This window comes from Plectropomus leopardus, chromosome 11 (genome assembly GCF_026936395.1).
Source record: "Plectropomus leopardus strain MGB_pleo_1.0 chromosome 11, ASM2693639v1, whole genome shotgun sequence".
NCBI lineage: Eukaryota > Metazoa > Chordata > Actinopteri > Perciformes > Serranidae > Plectropomus > Plectropomus leopardus.
In genome coordinates, this window is record NC_142186.1 from 31,751,824 (window position 1) to 31,765,006 (window position 13,183).

At 34.3% G+C, this 13,183-nt stretch overlaps 1 protein-coding gene and 1 long non-coding RNA gene across 2 annotated transcripts in view; one reads left to right on the plus strand and one right to left on the minus strand.

Moving 5' to 3' along the window:
- Positions 1 to 13,183, plus strand: part of plcl2 (phospholipase C like 2) — a 79,466-nt gene that overhangs the window by 55,950 nt on the left and 10,333 nt on the right. The window lies entirely within an intron of this gene.
- Positions 4,498 to 13,183, minus strand: part of LOC148188313 (uncharacterized) — a 74,077-nt gene continuing 65,391 nt past the window's right edge. The window contains exon 4 of the long non-coding RNA XR_015777983.1: positions 4,498 to 4,992. This is a non-coding gene — a long non-coding RNA (uncharacterized LOC148188313). The remainder of the gene's footprint in view (positions 4,993 to 13,183) is intronic.

The window sequence follows — 13,183 nt, forward strand, 5'->3', positions numbered from 1 at the left end:
TGCTGAGAAACGCCATAGCAATAAAACTTGCAAAAATAGCCAAAAACACCACAAATTAGCATGTCGAAAAAATGGCCAAAAAAGCAAGGCTATAGTAAGGCAAAATGTCAAAAAATGACATGTCATAAAAACAGCATTAAACACCTCAAAACAGCATAAAATAGCGTGCTGAGACATGCCATAGCATTAAAACTTGTAAACATGGCCAAAAACACCACAAATTAGCATGTCGAAAAAATGACCAAAAAAGCAAGGCTATAGTAAGGCAAAATGTCAAAAAATGACAAGTCCCAAAAACATCTGAAAACAGCTGAAAACAGCATATAATAGCGTGCTGAGAAACGCCATAGCAATAAAACTTGCAAAAATAGCCAAAAACACCACAAATTAGCATGTCGAAAAAATGGCCAAAAAAGCAAGGCTATAGTAAGGCAAAATGTCAAAAAATGACATGTCCCAAAAACAGCTTTAAACACCTCAAAACAGCATAAAATAGCGTGCTGAGAAGCATATAGCAATAAAACATGCAAAAATGGTTAAAAACAACATAATATTGCATGTCGAAAAAATGACCAAAAAAGCAAGGCTATAGTAAGGCAAAATGTCAAAAAATGACATGTCCCAAAAACAGCTGAAAACAGCTGAAAACAGCATAAAATAGCGTGCTGAGAAACGCCATAGCAAAAAAACTTGCAAAAATGGTCAAAAACACCACAAATTAGCATGTCGAAAAAATGGCCAAAAAAGCAAGGCTATAGTAAGGCAAAATGTCAAAAAATGACATGTCATAAAAAAAGCCGAAAACACCTCAAAACAGCATGAAATAGCGTGCTGAGAAACGCCATAGCAATAAAACTTACAAAAAAAGCCAAAAACACCACAAATTAGCATGTCGAAAAAATGGCCAAAAAAGCAAGGCTATAGTAAGGCAAAATGTCAAAAAATGACAAGTCCCAAAAACATCTGAAAACACCTCAAAATAGCACAAAATTGCGTGCTGAGAAACGCCATAGCAATAAAACATGCAAAAATGGTTAAAAACACCACATATTAGCATGTCGAAAAAATGACCAAAAAAGCAAGGCTATAGTAAGGCAAAATGTCAAAAAATGACATGTCATGAAAACAGATATAAACACCTCAAAACAGCATAAAATAGCGTGCTGAGAAACGCCATAGCAATAAAACTTGCAAAAATAGCCAAAAACACCACAAATTAGCATGTCGAAAAAATGGCCAAAAAAGCAAGGCTATAGTAAGGCAAAATGTCAAAAAATGACATATCATAAAAACAGCTTTAAACACCTCAAAACAGCATAAAATAGCGTGCTGAGAAACGCCATAGCAATAAAACATGCAAAAATGGTTAAAAACAACATAATATTGCATGTCGAAAAAATGACCAAAAAAGCAAGGCTATAGTAAGGCAAAATGTCAAAAAATGACATGTCCCAAAAACAGCTGAAAACAGCTGAAAACAGCATAAAATAGCGTGCTGAGAAACGCCATAGCAAAAAAACTTGCAAAAATGGTCAAAAACACCACAAATTAGCATGTCGAAAAAATGGCCAAAAAAGCAAGGCTATAGTAAGGCAAAATGTCAAAAAATGACATGTCATAAAAACAGCATTAAACACCTCAAAACAGCATAAAATAGCGTGCTGAGACATGCCATAGCATTAAAACTTGTAAACATGGCCAAAAACACCACAAATTAGCATGTCGAAAAAATGACCAAAAAAGCAAGGCTATAGTAAGGCAAAATGTCAAAAAATGACATGTCATGAAAACAGATTTAAACACCTCAAAACAGCATAAAATAGCGTGCTGAGAAACGCCATAGCAATAAAACTTGCAAAAATGGCCAAAAACACCATAATATTGCATGTCGAAAAAATGACCAAAAAAGCAAGGCTATAGTAAGGCAAAATGTCAAAAAATGACAAGTCCCAAAAACAGCTGAAAACACCTCAAAATAGCACAAAATTGCATGCTGAGAAACGCCATAGCAATAAAACATGCAAAAATGGTTAAAAACACCACATATTAGCATGTTGAAAAAATGACCAAAAAAGCAAGGCTATAGTAAGGCAAAATGTCAAAAAATGACATGTCCCAAAAACAGCTGAAAACAGCTGAAAACAGCATATAATAGCGTGCTGAGAAACGCCATAGCAATAAAACTTGCAAAAATAGCTAAAAACACCACAAATTAGCATGTCGAAAAAATGGCCAAAAAAGCAAGGCTATAGTAAGGCAAAATGTCAAAAAATGACATGTCATAAAAACAGCTTTAAACACCTCAAAACAGCATAAAATAGCGTGCTGAGAAACACCATAGCATTAAAACTTGCAAAAATGGTTAAAATCAACATAATATTGCATGTTGAAAAAATGACCAAAAAAGCAAGGCTATAGTAAGGCAAAATGTCAAAAAATGACATGTCCCAAAAACAGCTGAAAACAGCTGAAAACAGCATAAAATAGCGTGCTGAGAAACGCCATAGCAAAAAAACTTGCAAAAATAGCCAAAAACACCACAAATTAGCATGTCGAAAAAATGGCCAAAAAAGCAAGGCTATAGTAAGGCAAAATGTCAAAAAATGACATGTCCCAAAAACAGCTTTAAACACCTCAGAACAGCATAAAATAGCGTGCTGAGAAACGCCATAGCAATAAAACATGCAAAAATGGTTAAAAACACCACAAATTAGCATGTCGAAAAAATGGCCAAAAAAGCAAGGCTATAGTAAGGCAAAATGTCAAAAAATGACATGTCATAAAAACAGCATTAAACACCTCAAAACAGCATAAAATAGCGTGCTGAGACATGCCATAGCATTAAAACTTGTAAACATGGCCAAAAACACCACAAATTAGCATGTCGAAAAAATGACCAAAAAAGCAAGGCTATAGTAAGGCAAAATGTCAAAAAATGACATATCATAAAAACAGCTTTAAACACCTCAAAACAGCATAAAATAGCGTGCTGAGAAACGCCATAGCAATAAAACATGCAAAAATGGTTAAAAACAACATAATATTGCATGTCGAAAAAATGACCAAAAAAGCAAGGCTACAGTAAGGCAAAATGTCAAAAAATGACATGTCCCAAAAACAGCTGAAAACAGCTGAAAACAGCATAAAATAGCGTGCTGAGAAACGCCATAGCAAAAAAACTTGCAAAAATGGTCAAAAACACCACAAATTAGCATGTCGAAAAAATGGCCAAAAAAGCAAGGCTATAGTAAGGCAAAATGTCAAAAAATGACATGTCATAAAAACAGCATTAAACACCTCAAAACAGCATAAAATAGCGTGCTGAGACATGCCATAGCAATAAAACTTGTAAACATGGCCAAAAACACCACAAATTAGCATGTCGAAAAAATGACCAAAAAAGCAAGGCTATAGTAAGGCAAAATGTCAAAAAATGACATATCATAAAAACAGCTTTAAACACCTCAAAACAGCATAAAATAGCGTGCTGAGAAATGCCATAGCAATAAAACTTGCAAAAATGGTTAAAAACAACATAATATTGCATGTCGAAAAAATGACCAAAAAAGCAAGGCTATAGTAAGGCAAAATGTCAAAAAATGACATGTCCCAAAAACAGCTGAAAACAGCTGAAAACAGCATAAAATAGCGTGCTGAGAAACGCCATAGCAAAAAAACTTGCAAAAATGGTCAAAAACACCACAAATTAGCATGTCGAAAAAATGGCCAAAAAAGCAAGGCTATAGTAAGGCAAAATGTCAAAAAATGACATGTCATAAAAACAGCATTAAACACCTCAAAACAGCATAAAATAGCGTGCTGAGACATGCCATAGCAATAAAACTTGTAAACATGGCCAAAAACACCACAAATTAGCATGTCGAAAAAATGACCAAAAAAGCAAGGCTATAGTAAGGCAAAATGTCAAAAAATGACATATCATAAAAACAGCTTTAAACACCTCAAAACAGCATAAAATAGCATGCTGAGAAACGCCATAGCAATAAAACATGCAAAAATGGTTAAAAACAACATAATATTGCATGTCGAAAAAATGACCAAAAAAGCAAGGCTATAGTAAGGCAAAATGTCAAAAAATGACATGTCCCAAAAACAGCTGAAAACAGCTGAAAACAGCATAAAATAGCGTGCTGAGAAACGCCATAGCAATAAAACATGCAAAAATGGTTAAAAACAACATAATATTGCATGTCGAAAAAATGACCAAAAAAGCAAGGCTATAGTAAGGCAAAATGTCAAAAAATGACATGTCATAAAAACAGCATTAAACACCTGAAAACAGCATAAAATTGCGTGCTGAGAAACGCCATAGCAATAAAACTTGCAAACATGGCCAAAAACACCACAAATTAGCATGTCGAAAAAATGACCAAAAAAGCAAGGCTATAGTAAGGCAAAATGTCAAAAAATGACATGTCATAAAAACAGCATTAAACACCTCAAAACAGCATGAAATAGCGTGCTGAGAAACGCCATAGCAATAAAACATGCAAAAATGGTTAAAAACAACATAATATTGCATGTCGAAAAAATGACCAAAAGGCAATTCCAGTGAAGGCAGCTTTATTTGTATCAAACATTTCACACACTGGACAATATAAAGTGCTTAACAGAGAAACACGATACAAAAACATAATAAAAGATACAGATTTACAATGAACGAAAAAGAGATAAGATATACAACATAAAATCAATTACTACATGATCAAAGAAAAAATGTGTAGACAAGAGGTGCAGAGATAGAAAAGATCATTTAAAATAACATAAAATCAAGTTCAAAAATAAGATTGTAGTCAGCAGGTGGAGTAGGCAGTGTAGAAAAGGAATGTTTTTAGCTTTGCCTTAAAAGTGGTCAGAGTTTCGTCCCATCGAACCTTATTTGGGACGTTTTTCCAGACGAAACGCTGCTTCACCATGTTTCGTTCTGACTCTGGGACGCTCGGTAGGCCGGCCCCTGATGTTCTGAGGGTCCTTGAAGGATCATATGACACAAGCATGTCAGAGATATATTTTGGCGCTAAGCCACAGATTGATTTATAAACAAGCAGTGAAATTTTACAATCAATTCTCTGAGTGACAGGTGATGATTTTGAAACTGGAGTACTGTGGTCATATTTCCTAGTATTTTTTAAGGACTCTCGCAGCAGCAGCATTAGTTGCAGAACATTTTTAAAGGCTTACGAACAGACTGTTGCAGTGATCTAACCTACTGAAAATAAAGGCGTGGGTGAGCGTTTCAAGGTCTTGCTGTGACATTGTTCCTCTGACTCTGACAACGTTCTTTACATGATAGTAGGAAGATTAAATTACTGATTTGATGCCTCTATGGAAATTTCTATCAGACTCCAAAAAAGCAAGGCTATAGTAAGGCAAAATGTCAAAAAATGACATGTCATAAAAACCTCTGAAAACACCTCAAAACAGCCTTAAATAGCGTGCTGAGAAACGCCATAGCAATAAAACTTGCAAACATGGCCAAAAACACCACAAATTAGCGTGTCGAAAAAATGACCAAAAAAGCAAGGCTATAGTAAGGCAAAATGTCAAAAAATGACATATCATAAAAACCTCTGAAAACACCTCAAAACAGCCCTAAATAGCGTGCTGAGAAACGCCATAGCAATAAAACTTGCAAATATAGCCAAAAACACCACAAATTAGCATGTCGAAAAAATGGCCAAAAAAGCAAGGCTATAGTAAGGCAAAATGTCAAAAAATGACAAGTCATAAAAACAGCTGAAAACACCTCAAAACAGCCTTAAATAGCGTGCTGAGAAACGCCATAGCAATAAAACTTGCAAATATAGCCAAAAACACCACAAATTAGCATGTCGAAAAAATGACCAAAAAAGCAAGGCTATAGTAAGGCAAAATGTCAAAAAATGACACGTCCTAAAAACAGCTTTAAACACCTGCAAACAGCATAAAATAGCGTGCTGAGAAACGCCATAGCATTAAAACTTGCAAACATGGCCAAAAACACCACATATTAGCATGTCGAAAAAATGACCAAAAAAGCAAGGCTATAGTAAGGCAAAATGTCAAAAAATGACATGTCCCAAAAACAGCTTTAAACACATCAAAACAGCATAAAATAGCGTGCATAGACATGCCATAGCAAAAAAACTTGCAAATATAGCCAAAAACTCCACAAATTAGCATGTCGAATAAAATGACCAAAAAAGCAAGGCTATAGTAAGGCAAAATGTCAAAAAATTACATATCATAAAAAAAGCTGAAAACACCTCAAAACAGCATAAAATAGCATGCATAGACATGCCATAGCAAAAAAACTTGCAAATATAGCCAAAAACACCACAAATTAGCATGTCGAAAAAATGACCAAAAAAGCAAGGCTATAGTAAGGCAAAATGTCAAAAAATGACATATCATAAAAATAGCTTTAAACACCTCAAAACAGCATAAAATCGCGTGCTGAGAAACGCCATAGCAATAAAACTTGCAGAAATAGCCAAAAACACCACAAATTAGCATGTCGAAAAAATGACCAAAAAAGCAAGGCTATAGTAAGGCAAAATGTCAAAAAATGACATATCATAAAAACCTCTGAAAACACCTGAAAACAGCATAAAATAGCGTGCTGAGAAACGCCAGAGCAATAAAACTTGCAAAAATAGCCAAAAACACCACAAATTAGCATGTCGAAAAAATGACCAAAAAAGCAAGGCTATAGTAAGGCAAAATGTCAAAAAATGACATATCATAAAAAAAGCTGAAAACACCTCAAAACAGCATAAAATAGCATGCATAGACATGCCATAGCAAAAAAACTTGCAAATATCGCCAAAAACACCACAAATTAGCATGTCAAAAAAATGACCAAAAAAGCAAGGCTATAGTAAGGCAAAATGTCAAAAAATGACATGTCATAAAAACAGCCGAAAACACCTCAAAACAGCATGAAATAGCGTGCTGAGAAACGCCATAGCAATAAAACTTGCAAAAATAGCCAAAAACACCACAAATTAGCATGTCGAAAAAATGGCCAAAAAAGCAAGGCTATAGTAAGGCAAATTGTCAAAAAATGACATATCATAAAAAAAGCTGAAAACACCTCAAAACAGCATAAAATAGCGTGCATAGACATGCCATAGCAAAAAAACTTGCAAATATAGCCAAAAACACCACAAATTAGCATGTCGAAAAAATGACCAAAAAAGCAAGGCTATAGTAAGGCAAAATGTCAGAAAATGACATATCATAAAAACAGCTTTAAACACCTCAAAACAGCATAAAATCGCGTGCTGAGAAACGCCATAGCATTAAAACTTGCAAACATGGCCAAAAACACCACATATTAGCATGTCGAAAAAATGACCAAAAAAGCAAGGCTATAGTAAGGCAAAATGTCAAAAAATGACATATCCCAAAAACAGCTGAAAACACCTTAAAACAGCATAAAATAGCGTGCTGAGAAATGCCATCGTAATAAAACTTGCAAAAAATGGCCAAAAACACCACAAATTAGCATGTCGAAAAAATGACCAAAAAAGCCAGGCTATAGTAAGGCAAAATGTCAGAAAAATGACATGTCATAAAAACAACTTTAAACACCTCAAAACAGCATAAAACAACGTGCTGAGACATGCCAAAGCAATAAAACTTGCAGAAATTGTTAAAAACACCACAAATTAGCATGTCGAAAAAATGACCAAAAAAGCAAGGCTATAGTAAGGCAAAATGTCAAAAAATGACATGTCCCAAAAACAGCTTTAAACACCTCAAAACAGCATAAAATAGCGTGCATAGACATGCCATAGCAAAAAAACTTGCAAATATAGCCAAAAACACCACAAATTAGCATGTCGAAAAAATGACCAAAAAAGCAAGGCTATAGTAAGGCAAAATGTCAAAAAATTACATATCATAAAAAAAGCTGAAAACACCTCAAAACAGCATAAAATAGCATGCATAGACATGCCATAGCAAAAAAACTTGCAAATATAGCCAAAAACACCACAAATTAGCATGTCGAAAAAATGACCAAAAAAGCAAGGCTATAGTAAGGCAAAATGTCAAAAAATGACATATCATAAAAATAGCTTTAAACACCTCAAAACAGCATAAAATAGCGTGCTGAGAAACGCCAGAGCAATAAAACTTGCAAAAATAGCCAAAAACACCACAAATTAGCATGTCGAAAAAATGACCAAAAAAGCAAGGCTATAGTAAGGCAAAATGTCAAAAAATGACATGTCCCAAAAACATCTGAAAACACCTGAAAACAGCATAAAATAGCGTGCTGAGACATGCCATAGCATTAAAACTTGCAAACATGGACAAAAACACCACAAATTAGCATGTCGAAAAAATGGCCAAAAAAGCAAGGCTATAGTAAGGCAAAATGTCAAAAAATGACATGTCATAAAAACAGCCGAAAACACCTCAAAACAGCATGAAATAGCGTGCTGAGAAACGCCATAGCAATAAAACTTGCAAAAATAGCCAAAAACACCACAAATTAGCATGTCGAAAAAATGGCCAAAAAAGCAAGGCTATAGTAAGGCAAATTGTCAAAAAATGACATGTCATAAAAACAGCTGAAAACACCTCAAAACAGCAGAAAATAGCGTGCTGAGAAACGCCATAGCAATAAAACTTGCAAACATGGCCGAAAACACCACATATTAGCATGTCGAAAAAATGACCAAAAAAGCAAGGCTATAGTAAGGCAAAATGTCAAAAAATGACATGTCCCAAAAACAGCTTTAAACACCTCAAAACAGCATAAAATAGCGTGCATAGACATGCCATAGCAAAAAAACTTGCAAATATAGCCAAAAACACCACAAATTAGCATGTCGAAAAAATGACCAAAAAAGCAAGGCTATAGTAAGGCAAAATGTCAGAAAATGACATATCATAAAAACAGCTTTAAACACCTCAAAACAGCATAAAATCGCGTGCTGAGAAACGCCATAGCATTAAAACTTGCAAACATGGCCAAAAACACCACATATTAGCATGTCGAAAAAATGACCAAAAAAGCAAGGCTATAGTAAGGCAAAATGTCAAAAAATGACATATCCCAAAAACAGCTGAAAACACCTTAAAACAGCATAAAATAGCGTGCTGAGAAATGCCATCGTAATAAAACTTGCAAAAAATGGCCAAAAACACCACAAATTAGCATGTCGAAAAAATGACCAAAAAAGCCAGGCTATAGTAAGGCAAAATGTCAGAAAAATGACATGTCATAAAAACAACTTTAAACACCTCAAAACAGCATAAAACAACGTGCTGAGACATGCCAAAGCAATAAAACTTGCAGAAATTGTTAAAAACACCACAAATTAGCATGTCGAAAAAATGACCAAAAAAGCAAGGCTATAGTAAGGCAAAATGTCAAAAAATGACATGTCCCAAAAACAGCTTTAAACACCTCAAAACAGCATAAAATAGCGTGCATAGACATGCCATAGCAAAAAAACTTGCAAATATAGCCAAAAACACCACAAATTAGCATGTCGAAAAAATGACCAAAAAAGCAAGGCTATAGTAAGGCAAAATGTCAAAAAATGACATATCATAAAAATAGCTTTAAACACCTCAAAACAGCATAAAATCGCGTGCTGAGAAACGCCATAGCAATAAAACTTGCAGAAATAGCCAAAAACACCACAAATTAGCATGTCGAAAAAATGACCAAAAAAGCAAGGCTATAGTAAGGCAAAATGTCAAAAAATGACATATCATAAAAACCTCTGAAAACACCTGAAAACAGCATAAAATAGCGTGCTGAGAAACGCCAGAGCAATAAAACTTGCAAAAATAGCCAAAAACACCACAAATTAGCATGTCGAAAAAATGACCAAAAAAGCAAGGCTATAGTAAGGCAAAATGTCAAAAAATGACATATCATAAAAAAAGCTGAAAACACCTCAAAACAGCATAAAATAGCATGCATAGACATGCCATAGCAAAAAAACTTGCAAATATCGCCAAAAACACCACAAATTAGCATGTCAAAAAAATGACCAAAAAAGCAAGGCTATAGTAAGGCAAAATGTCAAAAAATGACATGTCATAAAAACAGCCGAAAACACCTCAAAACAGCATGAAATAGCGTGCTGAGAAACGCCATAGCAATAAAACTTGCAAAAATAGCCAAAAACACCACAAATTAGCATGTCGAAAAAATGGCCAAAAAAGCAAGGCTATAGTAAGGCAAATTGTCAAAAAATGACATATCATAAAAAAAGCTGAAAACACCTCAAAACAGCATAAAATAGCGTGCATAGACATGCCATAGCAAAAAAACTTGCAAATATAGCCAAAAACACCACAAATTAGCATGTCGAAAAAATGACCAAAAAAGCAAGGCTATAGTAAGGCAAAATGTCAGAAAATGACATATCATAAAAACAGCTTTAAACACCTCAAAACAGCATAAAATCGCGTGCTGAGAAACGCCATAGCATTAAAACTTGCAAACATGGCCAAAAACACCACATATTAGCATGTCGAAAAAATGACCAAAAAAGCAAGGCTATAGTAAGGCAAAATGTCAAAAAATGACATATCCCAAAAACAGCTGAAAACACCTTAAAACAGCATAAAATAGCGTGCTGAGAAATGCCATCGTAATAAAACTTGCAAAAAATGGCCAAAAACACCACAAATTAGCATGTCGAAAAAATGACCAAAAAAGCAAGGCTATAGTAAGGCAAATTGTCAAAAAATGACATATCATAAAAAAAGCTGAAAACACCTCAAAACAGCATAAAATAGCGTGCATAGACATGCCATAGCAAAAAAACTTGCAAATATAGCCAAAAACACCACAAATTAGCATGTCGAAAAAATGACCAAAAAAGCAAGGCTATAGTAAGGCAAATTGTCAAAAAATGACATATCATAAAAACAACTTTAAACACCTCAAAACAGCATAAAACAACGTGCTGAGACATGCCAAAGCAATAAAACTTGCAGAAATTGTTAAAAACACCACAAATTAGCATGTCGAAAAAATGACCAAAAAAGCAAGGCTATAGTAAGGCAAAATGTCAAAAAATGACATGTCCCAAAAACAGCTTTAAACACCTCAAAACAGCATAAAATAGCGTGCATAGACATGCCATAGCAAAAAAACTTGCAAATATAGCCAAAAACACCACAAATTAGCATGTCGAAAAAATGACCAAAAAAGCAAGGCTATAGTAAGGCAAAATGTCAAAAAATTACATATCATAAAAAAAGCTGAAAACACCTCAAAACAGCATAAAATAGCATGCATAGACATGCCATAGCAAAAAAACTTGCAAATATAGCCAAAAACACCACAAATTAGCATGTCGAAAAAATGACCAAAAAAGCAAGGCTATAGTAAGGCAAAATGTCAAAAAATGACATATCATAAAAATAGCTTTAAACACCTCAAAACAGCATAAAATCGCGTGCTGAGAAACGCCATAGCAATAAAACTTGCAGAAATAGCCAAAAACACCACAAATTAGCATGTCGAAAAAATGACCAAAAAAGCAAGGCTATAGTAAGGCAAAATGTCAAAAAATGACATATCATAAAAACCTCTGAAAACACCTGAAAACAGCATAAAATAGCGTGCTGAGAAACGCCATAGCAATAAAACTTGCAAAAATAGCCAAAAACACCACAAATTAGCATGTCGAAAAAATGACCAAAAAAGCAAGGCTATAGTAAGGCAAAATGTCAAAAAATGACATATCATAAAAAAAGCTGAAAACACCTCAAAACAGCATAAAATAGCATGCATAGACATGCCATAGCAAAAAAACTTGCAAATATCGCCAAAAACACCACAAATTAGCATGTCAAAAAAATGACCAAAAAAGCAAGGCTATAGTAAGGCAAAATGTCAAAAAATGACATGTCATAAAAACAGCCGAAAACACCTCAAAACAGCATGAAATAGCGTGCTGAGAAACGCCATAGCAATAAAACTTGCAAAAATAGCCAAAAACACCACAAATTAGCATGTCGAAAAAATGGCCAAAAAAGCAAGGCTATAGTAAGGCAAAATGTCAAAAAATGACATGTCATAAAAACAGCTGAAAACACCTCAAAACAGCAGAAAATAGCGTGCTGAGAAACGCCATAGCAATAAAACTTGCAAACATGGCCGAAAACACCACATATTAGCATGTCGAAAAAATGACCAAAAAAGCAAGGCTATAGTAAGGCAAAATGTCAAAAAATGACATGTCCCAAAAACAGCTTTAAACACCTCAAAACAGCATAAAATAGCGTGCATAGACATGCCATAGCAAAAAAACTTGCAAATATAGCCAAAAACACCACAAATTAGCATGTCGAAAAAATGACCAAAAAAGCAAGGCTATAGTAAGGCAAAATGTCAGAAAAATGACATGTCATAAAAACAACTTTAAACACCTCAAAACAGCATAAAACAACGTGCTGAGACATGCCAAAGCAATAAAACTTGCAGAAATTGTTAAAAACACCACAAATTAGCATGTCGAAAAAATGACCAAAAAAGCAAGGCTATAGTAAGGCAAAATGTCAAAAAATGACATGTCCCAAAAACAGCTTTAAACACCTCAAAACAGCATAAAATTGCGGGCTGAGAAACGCCATAGCAATAAAACTCGCAAAAATGGCCAAAAACACCACAAATTAGCATGTCGAAAAAATGACCAAAAAAGCAAGGCTATAGTAAGGCAAAATGTCAGAAAATGACATATCATAAAAATAGCTTTAAACACCTCAAAACAGCATAAAATCGCGTGCTGAGAAACGCCATAGCAATAAAACTTGCAAACATGGCCAAAAACACCACATATTAGCATGTCGAAAAAATAACCAAAAAAGCAAGGCTATAGTAAGGCAAAATGTCAAAAAATGACATATCATAAAAATAGCTTTAAACACCTCAAAACAGCATAAAATCGCGTGCTGAGAAACGCCATAGCAATAAAACTTGCAGAAATAGCCAAAAACACCACAAATTAGCATGTCGAAAAAATGACCAAAAAAGCAAGGCTATAGTAAGGCAAAATGTCAAAAAATGACATGTCATAAAAACAGCTGAAAACACCTTAAAACAGCACAAAATAGCGTGCTGAGAAACGTCATAGCAATAAAACTTGCAAAAATTGCCAAAAACACCACATATTAGCATGTTGAAAAAATGACCAAAAAA